This window comes from Brachyhypopomus gauderio, chromosome 17 (genome assembly GCF_052324685.1).
Source record: "Brachyhypopomus gauderio isolate BG-103 chromosome 17, BGAUD_0.2, whole genome shotgun sequence".
NCBI classification, from domain to species: Eukaryota; Metazoa; Chordata; class Actinopteri; order Gymnotiformes; family Hypopomidae; genus Brachyhypopomus; species Brachyhypopomus gauderio.
Window position 1 is genome coordinate 19214571 of NC_135227.1, and position 12571 is coordinate 19227141.

The following is a 12571-nucleotide window of genomic DNA, read 5'->3' on the forward strand; positions in this document are numbered from 1 at the left end:
GCAGCCGCTTGTCCCAGTCGTGCTGGTTTCCCTGGGTGGCAATGGCTAGTTGAGCGGCCAGGGTCCGGTTAAACCGCTCGACTAGCCCGTCGCACTGTGGGTGAAGGGGAGTCGTGCGCGTCTTGTGGATGCCTAGGAGCCTGCAGACCTCCCCCATCACCTCCGACTCGAAGTTCCTTCCTTGGTCACTGTGTAGGATTTCAGGAACCCCGAACCTGCAAAAGAACTCATTGACCAGAGTCTCCGCTGTTGTCACCGCGCTCTGGTCTGGCACAGCATAGGCCTCCGGCCACTTCGTGAAGTAGTCCATGGCTACTAAAACAAAACGGTTTCCCGCATCTGTGACCGGGAACGGCCCGAGCACGTCTACCGCCACCCTTTCCATAGGTGAGCCAGACTGCATCGGATGAAGGGGGGCGCGGGCAGCCCTCGGCGGGCCCTTCTTTGCAGAGCAGACGTCGCAGCAGTGTACATGGAGCTCCACGTCAGTACGACAGCCTGGCCACCAGAAGCGTTGTCGCAATCGCCCCAGTGTCTTTGTGATACCAAAGTGCCCTGAGCCCGGTAGTCCATGGACTGCTCGTAGCACCGTGTCATGAAGGCTCCGCGGCACTACTGCCTGGGTCAGCCGGCGCCTGCTACCCGGATCTTCCCACACGCGGCAAAGGACACCCCTCACAATCCTCATACTAGCCCAGCTGGATCGAACTGCTTTGGCTACGGGGCCCAGTCGTACCACGGCGTCCCATTCCGGTAACGAGGTGGCCTCCAACCCGTGCAGCGCCCACCCCAGCTCGGGATCCCCCCTCTGGGCCGTGGATAGTTCCTCCCAGGAAACACATGGCAGCGTCGGTGGGGCAACGGGGGCCTGACCAACCGCCGCGCAATGCCCCACCTCAGAAGTCCTATTCTCAGCGCGCTGGCAGTGCACGCAGTTCGGCTCAGCGCACGGACGACGAGATAAAGCATCGGCGTTCCCATGGCTACGGCCCGGACGGTGCTCAGCCGTGTAGTCGAACTCCTGCAGCCTCGCAAGCCACCTCGCGAGCTGGCCCTCGGGTTCACGAAACCGCATAAGCCATAAAAGTGATGCGTGATCTGTGCGCAGTTTGAACGGGACACCGTAGACGTACGGCCGAAAGTGTCGCAATCCTTCCACAACCGCTAACAGTTCCCGCCGCGTCACGCAGTAATTGCGTTCGGCTTTGTCCAGCCGCCGGCTAAAGTAAGCAATGACCCGTTCCGATCCGTCCTGTAACTGTGAAAGCACAGCCCCCAGCCCATGATCACTGGCGTCGGTGTCCACCACGAACTGCCCCGACGCTGTAGGGTAAGCCAAAACCGGCGCGCTGCACAAGCTGTCTTTCAGCGTGAGGAAAGCCCTATCCGCATCATCAGACCAACGGAATTTGGCGCCGCCGCCACTCGTCAAATGGTGTAAGGGCGCGGCGATCTCCGCGAAGCCTTTCACAAAACGCCTGTAATATGACGCAAAGCCCAGAAAACTGCGCAACTGGCGCACCGTGCGGGGTGTGGGCCAGTCGTGGACAGCAGCTGTCTTGCTCGGGTCAGTCGCGATGCCTTCACCGCTAACTACATGACCGAGGAAACTGATCCGTCGTTGCAGCAGGTTGCACTTTGCCGGGTTAAGCGAGAGGTTCGCCTCCTTAATAAGGCCTAAAACTAGCTCCAGGTTGGCTAATGCAGCCTCAAAACCGGTAGCGTGCACTAACACATCGTCTAGATAAATCACGCACTTTTCCCTAGCGACTCCCGCTAACACTCGCTCCATCAAGCGCTCAAACGTTGCAGGTGCGTTACAGAGACCAAACGGCAAGACGGTGAACTGCCACAGACCCGTGCCAATAGAGAACGCTGTCTTTTCTCTCGCTTCGCCCGCCAAAGGAACCTGCCAATACCCGCTGCGAAGATCTAGCGAGCTGAACCAGTCCGAGCCCGCCAGCTGTTCCAGCGTGTCATCGACCCTCGGCATGGGGTACGAATCGGTCCTAGTTACTGCGTTCAACCGACGATAGTCGACGCAGAACCGCCAACTGCCGTCCTTTTTTTTTAGCCAGCACAACCGGAGCGGACCACGAGCTGTCCGACGGCTCTATCACCCCCGCCGCGGCCATCTCTTTGATCTGTTGTTCCGCTGTCAAACGCTTTGCGAGGGGAAGACGGTGCGGCCTCAGCCGAACGGGTAACGCGTCCCCTGTATCAATTGAGTGAACCGCGAGCCCCGTCCTGGAGCACTCACGCTCGCTAGCGGCGAAAACCCCTTTGAAACGCTCGAGCAGCTCCCGCAATGACCGACTCTGCGATTCAGACAACCCCGCACAGCTACGTTCCCACAAATCACGGACCGGGTCCACACTAGGCGGCGCTGTCACGTCACTCCCCGCCTGGCGTACGGCTACAGTACACGGCCTCTCTGCCGTCACAGTATCCCCGTGTATAGCGACCCCCCGGCCATTTAGTGTCAAACTACCGCTGTCGAAGTCTATCACCGCCCCCACGCGTTTTAAAAAATCACTGCCCAAAATGCACGGGTCCTTAATACCCCCCACCCAAAAAGACTGGGTCCAAGGCCCGTGCCCGAAATCCAGTGTCACGGGGACACACCCGACCAGTTCGAAACGGTCCCCCGTCACGGTTGTTAACTCCGTGGTCCTACCCGACAGTGATAAATTACCCCCCACGTCATCGGGCAAGAGGTCAGGCCTGATTAAGGAGACCGACGACCCCGTATCGATAAGCGCCAGGAAGGAATTACCGCTTAACTCACAGTTGATGTAGAGTCCTGGGAGTCCGGTAACTCGGGAGATAACACTAGAGGGCTCCTTGGTGCTTCGTGGAGTCGCCGCGCCCCTCACCGGGCGGCTCCCATGTCGTTTCCCGGCGCGTCACACGAGTTTGCTTTGTGGCCGGTTTCGCCGCATCGCCAGCACGTCAGCTGTTTTCCAGGCTGTCTGATCCGAGGTCGTGTTGTCGCCGTCCATCCGTCGACTGTCCCGGAGAGAATCGTTTCGGCTCTGGTCGCCTCGTCCACCGCAGCATCGATGGTGTCCGGGTTCGCCAGCCGGACGTGCATCCGCAGCTCGCTCGGCTCCAATGCGCGTACGAAGTGGTCGAGGGAGAGCTGTTGTTGCGCCTCCCGGGGGAATGACGGGTAGGATTGTCGTACCAGCAGCGCCACCTCAGAGGCCAAGACACCTATCCGCTCACCCCTGCTCCGTCTCCGGTTGGCCAGAAGTAGTTTTGCCGCCGATTCGTCGGGTTGTCTTCCGAACCGCGTCGTCAGTGCCCTTTTCAATGGTGCGAGCTCACGTCGGCATTCAGGTGGTAGTTCTACCAGGACCCTGAGCGCTGGTCCCTGGAGCGACAAACAGAGCTGCGCCGCCGTCTCCGCGTCAGACCACCCCTCGGAGCTTGCCACCACCTCCAGCTGGGCCTCGAAGGCTGCCCAGTCAGCGTCGCCGTTGTAGCATGGGAGGCTCAACCGGCGTCCCGCGCTAGCCGCCGTCGTTTCCATTTCTCGCGCGCGAGGAGTGGGCGGGGTTGCTGCCGCCGTCACGCTCCTCCTCGTCGTCTGTCGGGTCGAGAGTGGTGGGTCGCTGTCGTTCGGGCCGTCCAGCTGTTGTCTCTTCCTCGTAGCGCCGTACGGTTTCTCCGTCTCCCTCCTCAGCCGTTCGAGGTCTTTGGAGATGCGCTCTATCTCATCTCGTAGGACCACTTCTGACACCAAATGTGGCGTGGTGTAGGAGGGAGGAGTCAGAAAGCGATCCATTTTGCAATATAAGCACCTTTATTTAAATCGCCTTGGCAACGTAATCACGCTTGGAGACGTGAACACGCAGAACAGACTCAACAACACATGAAACATGAGGGCAGGTCATCAGTACAGTAACATCACACACACATGGCAGGTAGACTCACACAATGTATAACTACTTAAACTAATACAGGGTGACTTAAACTACATAACACACACAATCAAACACATAACCAATAAATACATGCACAAACATTACACATAACAGGAACAATACCGGAGCCGCAGGGGCTCATGGGAAATAGCGCCGTCCCTCAGCGGACCGACGCTACAGTATCGTTTCGGACAACACTGCAAAGCCATATTTACGTTTGATGCCTGATGTGTTTAAATACGGTCTCTGGTCAGGTAAAAATGTTCTTTCCCCGGTTTTGCAGGGGTTTTTTATTCTCCATCGCCACCTATCGTTTCGGAGAACACTGCAGCGACGTTCGCGAAAGTATAAACGCCTACACCGCTCGCGCAGGGTCGCGCGAGGTGGGCGAAGCCGCGCGCTACGGTCGCTCGCGAAAGTATACAAAATTCGAGAGGTGCACGACCGCGCGAGGCACTCGCGCACGGGCGGAGCCTCAGCGATTACGTAATTTTCGCCGCGCGGACCCTCGCGCCGCTCGCGGCGTGTCAATATTTAACTTAATTATGTTTATCATGCTGGAAAATATTGAAATGGACCTTGAAAGTGCCGTACAAGTGCTTTAATTCCACCTTGTATAGGTGTATGAACCCTGCAAACATGACTTTGTCGATCGCGCTGAAGTGCAGCGCACGCGCGAAGTTACAAAATTCGAGAGGTGCACGACCGCGCGAGGCACTCGCGCACGGGCGGAGCCTCAGCGATTACGTAATTCTCGCGGCGTGTCAATATTTAACCTAATTATGTTTATCATGCTGGAAAATATTGAAATGGACCTTGAAAGTGCCGTACAAGTGCTTTAATTCCACCTTGTATAGGTGTATGAACCCTGCAAACATGACTTTGTCGATGGCGCTGAAGCGCGGCGCGCGCGCGAAGTTGCAAAATTCGAGAGGTGCACGACCTCGCCCAGCGACAGCGCGCGAGGCACTCGCGCACGGGCGGAGCCTCAGCGATTACGTCATTTTCGCCGCGCGGACCCTCGCCGCTCGCGGCGCGTCCATATTTAACTTAATTATGTTTATCATGCTGGAAAATATTGAAATGGACCTTGAAAGTGCCGTACAAGTGCTTTAATTCCACCTTGTATAGGTGTATGAACCCTGCAAACATGACTTTGTCGATGGCGCTGAAGCGCGGCGCGCGCGCGAAGTTGCAAAATTCGAGAGGTGCACGACCTCGCCCAGCGACAGCGCGCGAGGCACTCGCGCACGGGCGGAGCCTCAGCGATTACGTCATTTTCGCCGCGCGGACCCTCGCCGCTCGCGGCGCGTCCATATTTAACTTAATTATGTTTATCATGCTGGAAAATATTGAAATGGACCTTGAAAGTGCCGTACAAGTGCTTTAATTCCACCTTGTATAGGTGTATGAACCCTGCAAACATGACTTTGTCGATCGCGCTGAAGTGCAGCGCGCGAAGTTACAAAATTCGAGAGGTGCACGACCGCGCGAGGCACTCGCGCACGGGCGGAGCCTCAGCGATTACGTAATTTTCGCCGCGCGGACCCTCGCGCCGCTCGCGGCGTGTCAATATTTAACTTAATTATGTTTATCATGCTGGAAAATATTGAAATGGACCTTGAAAGTGCCGTACAAGTGCTTTAATTCCACCTTGTATAGGTGTATGAACCCTGCAAACATGACTTTGTCGATCGCGCTGAAGTGCAGCGCACGCGCGAAGTTACAAAATTCGAGAGGTGCACGACCGCGCGAGGCACTCGCGCACGGGCGGAGCCTCAGCGATTACGTAATTCTCGCGGCGTGTCAATATTTAACCTAATTATGTTTATCATGCTGGAAAATATTGAAATGGACCTTGAAAGTGCCGTACAAGTGCTTTAATTCCACCTTGTATAGGTGTATGAACCCTGCAAACATGACTTTGTCGATGGCGCTGAAGCGCGGCGCGCGCGCGAAGTTGCAAAATTCGAGAGGTGCACGACCTCGCGCAGCAACAGCGCGCGAGGCACTCGCGCACGGGCGGAGCCTCAGCGATTACGTCATTTTCGCCGCGCGGACCCTCGCCGCTCGCGGCGCGTCATTATTTAACTTAATTATGTTTATCATGCTGGAAAATATTGAAATGGACCTTGAAATGCCGTACAAGTGCTTTAATTCCACCTTGTATAGGTGTATGAACCCTGCAAACATGACTTTGTCGATCGCGCTGAAGTGCAGCGCGCGCGCGAAGTTACAAAATTCGAGAGGTGCACGACCGCGCGAGGTACTCGCGCACGGGCGGAGCCTCAAGCCTGGTTTATACTTTCGCGAGCGACCGTAGCGCGCGACTGCGCCCACCTCGCGCGACCCTGCGCGAGCGGTGTAGGCGTTTATACTTTCGCGAACGTCGCGAGCGTCGCTGCAGTGTTCTCCGAAACGATAGGTGGCGATAGGTGGCAGTGGAGAATAAAAAACCCTTGCAAAACCGGTGAAAGAACATTTTTACCTGACCAGAGACCGTATATATACACACCAGGCATCAAACATAAATATGGCTTTGCAATGTTGTCCGAAATGATATGTGGTAGTATAAAGAAACACCCCTCAAAAAAAGGGGAATGAACATTTACCTGACGCATTTTGATGTTGCTTTGTGTTTCAGGTTTGAAAAGTGGTGGAATTTAGGCTAAAGTACATTAAAATGTTGAAATTACGTTAACAAATACGAGCCTCTTGTAATTCCAGGACGAAACATGAGAGAACGTGAAGACGTTAAGATTGGGCGTTTTGAAAATAAACAACCATTAAATAATGTGATAAAAAGCGAATTATTTCGAGTATATATATTAATATTTAACTTAATTATGTTTATCGTGCTGGAAAATATTTAAATGGGCCTTGAAAGTGCCGTACAAGTGCTTTAATTCCACCTTGTATAGGTGTATGAACTCTGCAAACATGACTTTGTTGATCGCGCTGAAGCGCGGCGCGCGCGCGAAGTTACAAAATTCGGGAGGTGCACGACCTCGCGCCGCGACAGCGCGCGATGCCCTCGCGCACGGGCGGAGCCTCCGCGATTACGTCATTTTCGCCGCGCGGACCCTCGCGCCGCGAACGTCGCGAGCATCGCTGCAGTGTTCTCCGAAACGATAGGTGGCAATAGGTGGCAGTGGAGAATAAAAAACCTCTGCAAAACCGGGGAAAGAACATTTTTACCTGACCAGATCAAACATAAATATGGCTTTGCAATGTTGTCCGAAACGATATGTGGTAGTATAAAGAAACACCCCTCAAAAAAAGGGGAATGAACATTTACCTGACCCATTTTAATGTTGCTATATGTTTCAGGTTTGAAAACAGTGGCGGCCCCTGACAAATATCTCAGGGGGGGCAATTGTTGTGATGACATCCAAGGTGACCATTTCAGTGGGTAAATAAAAAACTGACTTAACCAATTAAAATATAATCATAAATATATATTTCTCTTTACATTATAGACTGTACAGTATTTTTGCACCGATATATCTTGTAAATATCATCTTGGTTAAAGCTGTACAATGAACAATTAACTGTAGTCAACAAAAATTGTCATCTCTCAGTTTGCCCTCACAAACAATTTTAAACATGGAGAGGCCAGATTTACCATTAATTAAATAAACTGAATCTTTCCCACTCAATTTCTGTATTCTCAGACAGCATTTTATTTTGGGTGTTGCATTTTAAAATTTAAATGGGCAAAAACATTAAGGCTGATGTGCAGTTAAGCACTAAATATTAAACAATCAGTTCAATCACTAATTACATTACTCACTTGTACTGAAGTACAAGTACACAGCCCGCTAACCATGTTTTCCGTTCATACCAGTTAAGGGGAAAACCCCGGTTATATGTTTTTCCTCCCTTTGTAGACACTTGCTTTATGCTTAAATTTGGCCTCGGTGGCCCTAATTCCTTAGTTGCTAATTCGTCGTCATTGTTACAACGAGAGAATGGCACTTCTTTTAATGACACGATCGAGTTTTTCTGTGTTGAAGGAACGCTGTCCATGTTGAGCAGATTGCGAGCTGCCGTAATTTCCCTACGTTACGTCTGACGTAAGCACGTAGGGGCAAGCCCTCCCGGAACCCATAGACATTGCATTGCAGCACCTACACTTTGAAAAAAAAACTTTTAACATGAGAGTCTATGAGAGCAGTCGGGGCGATTTTCAGTTAGTCTCAAATCGCCCCAAAAAAGGCGGAACTACAGGGAATGCACCTCATCGCTGATTGGACAATGGCATTCAGAGGCAAGAGACGCTGTCCAGTACAGACATAGCTAGTGAAATGCCGTGATAGAATGAGAGAAAAAAAAAACTCCTTTTCATCCTGGTGGTGCGTCGCCCAATCGCCCTAATGAACAAACCGCCCCTGTTTGAAAAGTGCTGGAATTTAGGCTAAAGTACATTAAAATGTTGAAATTACGTTAACAAATACGAGCCTCTTGTAATTCCAGGAGCCACAGCGATTACGTCATTTTCGCCGCGCGGACCCTCGCACCGCTCGCGGCGCGTCGAGTACCAGGCTCGCTGTGGCTCCGCCCGTGCGCGAGGGCCTCGCGCGCTGTCGCGGCGCGAGGTCGTGCACCTCTCGAATTTTGTAACTTCGCGCGCGCGCCGCGCTTCAGCGCGATAGACAAAGTCATGTTTGCCGGGTTCATACACCTATACAAGGTGGAATTAAAGCACTTGTACGGCACTTTAAAGGTCCATTTCAATATTTACCAGCACGTTAAACTTAATTAAGTTAAATATTTATACATATACTCGAAATGAATCGAAATAATTCGCTTTTGACTAACATCGCCTACTTTAAAATGCTTGAAATTGTAATGGTATTTCGTTTCACAAGCTGTCTGACTGAACAATTCGCTTGTATTACGTTTACAAATAAATTTACAAATAATACCACGCAGCTACACAAACGTAATGTCAGGAGATACTGTAGCGACTACTACTCCTCACAGCGAGTCTCGCCCCTTAAGTGACACTGTGGGGGGGGCGGGGGGCGGAGCCTGCGCGCGCCAGGGGTGCGTTATCAATAAAGTTTTCCTCCTCTGGATTTTTGGATTAAGCAGTTTCTGCCTCGGTTACCGAACCTGCTTCAATACATTGTTACTGTTAAAAATGCACTTCCAATAAAGTGAGTATTGGAAAAATTGATTTTGCTGCTGAATGTAACTACTAAAGTAACTTGTAATCTAACGTAGTTACTTTTAAAATCAAGTAATATGTAACGTAACTAAGTTACTTTTAAAAGGAGTAATCAGTAATCAGTAATCGGATTACTTTCTCAAGGTAACTTAGCCATCACTGAGTATGTGAACTGTTCAGCAGGAATCATTAATACTGTAAGTGACAGTAAAAAACGGGACAACTTCACAATTATTTCCATCAAGCAGAAGTGATGTTGGATAAGATTAGAGTTTCTTCAAGGTGAAGCCAATTCCAAAGCAGACTACCTAACGGCAGAGTTAAATGAAGTGTTTATACAGAATTACCAAGAGCACCGTAGAAATGAGGGGAAACGAGTTCCTCTTTAAAGATGCATTTAGTAATCCCTCGTGTAGTAATCCCTTGATAAACATCATGCTTAGCTGAAGGTCAAGGTTCGTGCCCCAGCAGTGCCATGTGCTACAAGCTGGGTGACTGTCTGGTTGCACTTGGTGGGGTTTGCTATGGATGAATGGAGCCATCACACAGGAGGGGGTTCAGGTATTTGCATATGGGGTATATGAGGGAGTTATGCATGTGTGTCAGTTATCTGTGTCTTATGTTCACACTTGCAGCTTTACACCACATGCATACTGCAGTGCTGGCCTGGAAGAGGAACCAGAGAACGTCATGTCTGCTTTTTATTCAGAAGTTTAAGAAATCTTACAAAATAAGCAAAGAAGGGAACTGAAAATCGTGGGCAGAGATGAGCAAAATACAGCCCCACACAAGGAGGGTACAGAGCCCAAAATGGAATGTGACTTACCACGCGCGCACACACACACACACACACACACACACACACACACACACACACACACACACACGTTTTGGGCCGATCCGGACACCCCACTGGAACCTCCTGACCACCTAAATCTACCACGACACAGTGTCCCTCCCGTCCCACGCCAGTGGCAGAGCAGAGCGTCCAGTGGGGAGCTTCCAGCTCTACACCAGTCCTTCCCCAGTCCTTCACCCAGAGCTGGAGTGGCTAATCGGGAGATTCTGGAGGATTCCAGATGGGCCGGCTCATGTCAATCTCTAGTTTGGGCCGATTGGGAGGCCCGATTTGGGCATGAAACTCCCGGGCTGAAAAAGGGGCCCACTCCGGCCCTGCCTTCCCCAGTCCCACCAGTCCTTCACCAGTCTGGAGAAGAGCGTTCCCAACTCTCAGCAGGATGTCTAACTCGTGCTGGCTGGCAGCCACACTCCCCCCTCCAACACTTGTCCATTAAAACCCTTTAAGCCTGGTTTATACTTTCACGAGCGACCGTAGCGCGCGACTCCGCCCACCTCGCGCGACCCTGCGCGAGCGGTGTAGGCGTTTATACTTTCGCGAACGTCGCGAGCGTCGCTGCAGTGTTCTCCGAAACGATAGGTGGCGATAGGTGGCAGTGGAGAATAAAAAACCTCTGCAAAACCGGGGAAAGAACATTTTTACCTGACCAGATCAAACATAAATATGGCTTTGCAATGTTGTCCGAAACGATATGTGGTAGTATAAAGAAACACCCCTCAAAAAAAGGGGAATGAACATTTACCTGACCCATTTTGATGTTGCTTTGTGTTTCAGGTTTGAAAAGTGCTGGAATTTAGGCTAAAGTACATTAAAATGTTGAAATTACGTTAACAAATACGAGCCTCTTGTAATTCCAGGACGAAACATGAGAGAACGTGAAGACGTTAAGATTGGGCGTTTTGAAAATAAACAACCATTAAATAATGTGATTAAAAGCGAATTATTTCGATTCATTTCGAGTATATGTATAAATATTTAACTTAATTAAGTTTAGCGTGCTGGGAAATATTGAAATGGACCTTTAAAGTGACGTACAAGTGCTTTAATTCCACCTTGTATAGGTGTATGAACCCGGCAAACATGACTTTGTCCATCGCAATTCGAGAGGTGCACGACCTCGCGCCGCGACAGCGCGCGAGGCCCTCGCGCACGGGCGGAGCCACAGCGATTACGTCATTTTCGCCGCGCGGACCCTCGCGTCGAGTATAAACCAGGCTTTAGATGTTTCAGCGCAAGAGTGAGGTCACCTGCTTCTTATCTCGAGCACAAGTTATGTTAAACGGGTCATAGACCATAGACGAGGAGCACTTAATGTCTGTGTGTGGTACGCTGAAGAGAAGTCACATGGGGGGGGGGGGGGGGGGGGGGGGTGGAGCAGAGAGCAGCTGTAAACGCAGGTCTCGTGGCCATGACACTGGACTTCAGTAACTACAGTAGTGTGGAACACTCTTCCTGTTATGCACTTACTCGACAGGACGGACCAGGCTAACATGCCACTGATCTTGTCTAAACGATCTCGTCTCTCCAAGATTAGAAATCTGCCTCTTATGCTTGAAGCAGAATAAATAAACTTCAAAGCCCATTTTGGCAAACTTGGATAATTAAAGATCCTGAATTCTTTTTATGTGTTTTCTCATCCCATATTTAGGCATGTTTCATGTTTCTGCCTCCCGGGGCATTTACACTCTGTCCCTTACATTCTTAACGCCCCGCTGCCCAGTCCAGCAGGTGTGAAGGTCTCACTGCTCCCAGACACTAACTCTAGCTGCTAATGACGTGAAGGGTTACATCAACCAATTGTTTTTGTTTGTTTTCTTTTGTTGTTGTTGTGGTGGGGGTGATTTCAGTAGTTTTAGTCCACCCTTTCTCCTCCTCGAGGAGCAGAGCTCCACCCGAGGTTGTGTAAATCCCTTGACTGGAATTTTCCAATGGACTAATCCATCTCTGCAGAACTCTGAAGGAACTGCCCTTAAACCACATGCAGCCTAAAGCCACCACAGAACTGCAGTCATGAGAACATGAGGAGGAACTGGGGTTTGCACTCATGGTTGCAAAATGTTCTGATTTAAGGAACCATGATTCCCAAGTGGCTGCTACCCACTACCATTCAACTCCGGCTATGAGAACTCCATTAGGGCCCTTAGGGCCATGCTTCAAACACTGCCACCATGTGGCCAAGCAGATGAATGACATGTTTTTTTACTTAAATAAACCTTAAAACCATATTAGTTGAAAGCTCTGTGAATTATTAAAATGGATAAGCATAAAGGGCATGACCCCAACATTTCATCAGACGTTTCCAAGTTGGACTGTAGGATTACGACATGTATGTTATCAGCCGCATTCATCCATTGGTCAGATTCTGATCACAGCAAACTCATGATTCCCATTGGCCTGTAGGATTCATGTTACCTTCATGACATGTTCCCTTCTGATAGTGTGACACCCTCGGTTCCAACTGCCCTTCATTCTTCTTATCTGACCAGTTATCCAGGCTGAATGACACTCCAATGTCTTTGCTGTATATCCTGGTGAGGTGGTGGTTAGTTGGTTGGATAAACTTGGGCATCCTTCATGATCAGGACGCTCTACACTACAGTTACCCATTAA